Source organism: Arachis ipaensis, chromosome B05, assembly GCF_000816755.2.
Source record: "Arachis ipaensis cultivar K30076 chromosome B05, Araip1.1, whole genome shotgun sequence".
NCBI classification, from domain to species: domain Eukaryota; kingdom Viridiplantae; phylum Streptophyta; class Magnoliopsida; order Fabales; family Fabaceae; genus Arachis; species Arachis ipaensis.
This window is the reverse complement of record NC_029789.2, coordinates 107,764,361-107,769,279: the sequence shown is the minus strand read 5'-3', so window position 1 is coordinate 107,769,279 and position 4,919 is coordinate 107,764,361. Positions and strand designations below refer to the sequence as shown.

The following is a 4,919-nucleotide window of genomic DNA, read 5'->3' as shown; positions in this document are numbered from 1 at the left end:
CTAGAATAAATAATTATAAAAATTATTACGAAAATACGTAAGATTATTTATCTCGTTTACAGTAAAAACAAAAAAAGACAGTAAGTGTGATACGTGTATATCTCGTTCACAGTGTAAACGAGATACATGCAAGTTTACTGTAAATGAGATGCGTGTTAAATTATAATGTTTACAGTGTAAACGAGATACAGTAAGACAAACTGCTAACAACTATAAAAGGATGTGCAAGCCTTGGCATTCTCCACATACATTTCATATATTTTTTCCTCTGTTTTTTCTTTTCAAAAATAAGCAAAAATGTTCAGTAGTAGCGAATATGTGGTTATTTGTGTGTATCCCAATTGTCGTATGAGAAACAGTGATAATTGGGTGATATTTGAGTGTGATAATCCGTTACTGTTGCGCATTCGGTGAGTAAGTTCGTTGTCCGAGTTGAAGAGTCTGATATTGAGAAACTTTGGTGGTTTAGGGAGAAAAGAAATCGGAAGGTGGGGTATAAGTTTCTAGCACCGTTGGGTAACGGAGCTTTTCGGTTTCACTTGTTTCGGCTCCGTGGCGACGAGCATATGTGACTCATGTTTGACATCCATGGAAGAAGTCCTTGAGAAGCACTGTGTCGTCGAAGCCGGCCTCCCTCAAATACGGGACGATGACGTCCGGTGATAGAAGCATGTGACTCACTCGTCGAAGCAGAAGTAAGCGAGGCCTCTGAAAAAAAAGATCACAATTATTAAAAATGTATGCGTGCATCAACATAACAAACTGACTTAACTATAGTATACATTTGTTTAATAGAAATTTATACGTATGTACTAACTTAATTTATGTCAATAAAATTTTTTACGTTAATATTTTTACATAGTTAATTCATAAACATTTCCTCAACATGTTACTTAAAATAAAGACATTTATTAAAGTAATTAATAATCTAATTATCAAATTTTAACTTAATAATTTAATTTAGGTAAATACAAAAGTACATAATAGTTCACTTAACTTAAAAAATAACTTTTACTTGGATAATTAATAACTAAACTAATAACTTAAGAAACGTGTAACCAATAAAATATCTTCAACGGTTGGAAAATATCTACCAAAATTGCATTCTATTGGTGACCTGTTACTAACGATACAAATTGCATTCTAGTTATTGACAAGTATTCTAATAGTGGCTATACGTATATGTGATAACAAAAACGTCAAGATAAGAAAACTAACCGTAAAGTCGGCTGTCCCGGCGTAGTGCCAAGTCGCGTTCAGCCTATTGATATCTGGATCAGTGCATCTTCACGCACCATCTTCGTTTTACTTGATAATATGGTCAGAAAGGAGTAGAAGAGAGGAGAAAGTGGTGGAAAGGTTCAAAATGGGGTCCAGAACCTCGCTGTAAACGACATCTATATATAGGCGTTACCTAGTCTTATCTCGTTTACAGTGTAAATAAGATAAGCTTGCACGTATCTCGTTTACATTGTAAATGAGATATACAGGTATCATGTAACACCCTACCACATAAAATCTTATGTTTAAGTCATAAGACAGAGGTGGTGAGATATTATGACCTCTAAAAATAAAATTATATATATATATATATATGTGTGTGTGTGTGTGTGTGTGTGTGTGTGTGTGTGTGTGTGTGTGTGTGTGAAATATTGAAAAGCGCAACACTCACGAGGTGTCAACGTTAACGAAGCGACGTAAAAGTAAGCTAACATGGATATAAACGAAAGAGAGTTCCAAGGTACAAATATCAAAACTCAAGACTCGGCTCGCACACACACACACACGAGAACCCAAAAGAAGCGCAAAATACAGAGTTTACAGAACCTGTTTCTCTAAAATAACCTCAAAGAGGAAGTATATACATAAACAGTGGAGATAATAAGTATCTACTTATATACATAATCAAAATAAACCCTAAAAGATATTAAAGATCTTCGCTATCAGAAGCTTCCAGCATACCTCAGCGAGGTGCCTCACGTCCTGCATCTGAAAACCATAAAATACGTATGGGGTGAGAATTAGAGGTTCTCAGTATGGTAACAGCACCCACATATCTAATATATAATGTCCTAGAAAAGTCAAAGGCATTTCTAGAACTTCTAACATGTGATTAAAGCTTATGAAAACACAACTAAACCAAAAGTAAATGAGGCAACTAACTAAGGATCTTCGTTCTATTCTAATACTCCCATTTTCAACTCTTCCGAACCTCCCAACCTCCATTGGAATGTTTGTTCAAACACAATTACTACAATCAAGAAAATCACAATTAAGATTCAGATAAATAAGTAGCAAGTAGTTTATGCAATCAGTTAGGTAATCCAAACAAAACACACCAATCAAACACATAGATGCATATGATGCATGCCTGTTCTATGGCTGATGATATCATCTGTCGGTTATATAGCCACCCCAACACATCCTGGTAGCTAACCATGGATAGAAACACCCATTGCGGAGCGAGTGTGTTTGAGCTACAACCCCTTGCTACTACCCGCTTAACCCAAAACCAGTGGAATAACCATTACTGCGGCTACTACTCAGGCGGGTGTTTAAAAGCTCAACCTGGAGCAAACGGAATGATCCACTATTGCTGCTACTACCCAGGCGTCACAATCACTGACCTGGAGCAAGCGGGACAAACCACAATCCTTGCTACTGCCCAGGTATCTGAAACATATATTTATTCAGTCTAAACACAATCATCATTATTATCAAATCTCAAAAATTGTCCTGAAGCAAGCGAGACAAACCACAATCCTTACTACTGCCCATATATCACATTCAAAATTCATTATTACTTTCATTAAAACATTTCAATTATTTCATATTTAGTCAAAATTTCATAATTAAACTCAGTTTTCATAATTCTTCTTCCTCATCTCATACTCGGAGCAAGTGGACAACGTCACTGCCTACTACCTAGTCACATATATCTCTTTAAATTACAAATCCTCATCATTACTCTCATCATCCATATCAAATCAAGCATCCCCTTCCTCAACTCCTTCGACACCAATTCTATCTTCTTCCACTCACTAACCCTTACTCCATAACCCAAAACCTAACTAATAGACCTTAAACAGAGTTTTTGGTTTTTCCTACAACTTCGAAAATTCAGTTTTTACATATAACTTCCGACATCTATAACTTCCTTTACGAAATTCCGTTTTTCACAAAGTTTATACCATCTTAAAGCTCTTAAAACTATCTTTAATTTGAATCAAAATTCACTCAAATTCAGTATCCGAGACTCAGGTTATGGACCATCGAAGTTCATTAAAAATATGCTTTTACAAAAAAAGTTCAAAACCTTTATTTTTTCAAATTCTCATTTTCAAACCAAATTTCACAATCCAAAATAACATTAAATACACTTAAAACAATTTCATAACCATTTCTTTCATTCCACAACACTTCGGGTGTGTTTGGCAAACGCGTTACAAGAGAAGAAGCACGTTTAGCTTTCTTGAAAGCTTCAATTTTTGGTTTGGCAAATTTTTTATTCATGAACGCAGAAGTGATTTTGCTTTCAAAACCACGTTTACAAGAAGCTACAATTTTGAGCTTCTTCGTTTTAACAACGGGTTTTTAGCCATCAATACTACATCTTTATTTATCTTTTACCAACTTTATCATTTATGCATGTTATTATATTATTTATGAAATTCTTATTATTTTTGTTTACATGAACTCTTTTTTTATTATTTATTATTTATTATTTTTTATTAATTATTTATTTGATATTATACACTTTTATAATTATAATTTTTTGTATTATTTTTATTATCTTTTTATAATATGATTTATTGATTCTATTAGGTAAAGTAAATTAAACAAAAAATTAATTGTAAATAATAAAAAATTATTTAAGTTGATGTCTATTTTAGTAATTTTTTATTTAAAAGTGATTTTGAATAGTATAATCCAAACAACATTTATTTTACTATAATTCATTTTAATGCAAAGATTGCCAAACATAAATCACTTTAACATAAACTTATTTTTCATCAAAATCAGGTTTGCAAAATCACTTTTATTCAAACTCCCGTTTGTAAACTGTAATCCAAACACACACTTCAACACTCAATTTCATCAACTCTAACCCACACAATCATAACCAAACTAACAATACTCATAAATCATCAATATAACATCATCATCATTTACAATCAAACTCAAATCTCATTATGACTCAATAATTCAGCAACACATTCACATATTCAACTCCATAGCTTTACCAATTTATTAAACTTTAACAAGTCATCCTGGTTCAACCTAATCTACGGTCAACTAGCCTAAATTTTCATGACACATTATATTTTAGTTACGAGAAATCAAAATAAAATTTAAAATTAAATAATATTTTTTATTTTTCTTTTTTTGAAAAATAAAAATACTATGTATAATTATAATTTTTTTATACCATTATTTGATATTTATATAAATAACAAAAAATATAAAATTATTTTATAAATTATTCATATTAAAATTAAAAAAAAATATATTTTAAACAAAAATATAAAAAAATAAATATGTTACGTACATCGAACGATAAATATATCAGTATAGTAATAAAGTTAGTCCTATTAATTACGGATGACCAATTTCGAAAATCTGCAATTAACCATTCACTTGGGTCGAATCTCTCTCCAACGACTGTTATACATACGGTGGGGAGAGCGTTCGCAAAAAAATTTAACTCAATCCAAAACCCTTCCTTTAATCCGTTCCCATCTTCCTCACTCCACACTCCACAAGCACCCAAAGACGAACAATCTCCAATTTTCTTTCTCCGGCAAAACCTTTAACGGGTTCTTTCCGGCAAGTTTTAATTTCTACACAAAGCGCAATGTTCACGCCACAGAGGAAGGCGTGGCCCGCGGCATCTTCATTTACGCCTCACCGAGGCGGCG

General features: G+C 32.6%; 1 protein-coding gene across 4 annotated transcripts in view; it reads left to right on the top strand.

The window, feature by feature from the left end:
* Positions 4,602 to 4,919, top strand: part of LOC107643793 (protein CROWDED NUCLEI 3) — an 8,586-nt gene continuing 8,268 nt past the window's right edge. For 3 of the 4 annotated variants that reach the window (XR_002363335.1, XR_002363336.1, XM_021124222.1), the window contains exon 1: positions 4,603 to 4,919. This exon is cut by the window's right edge and continues 222 nt beyond it. The gene's annotated coding sequence lies outside the window, so the exon portion shown is untranslated. The other variant, XM_021124223.1, reaches the window with a different exon arrangement.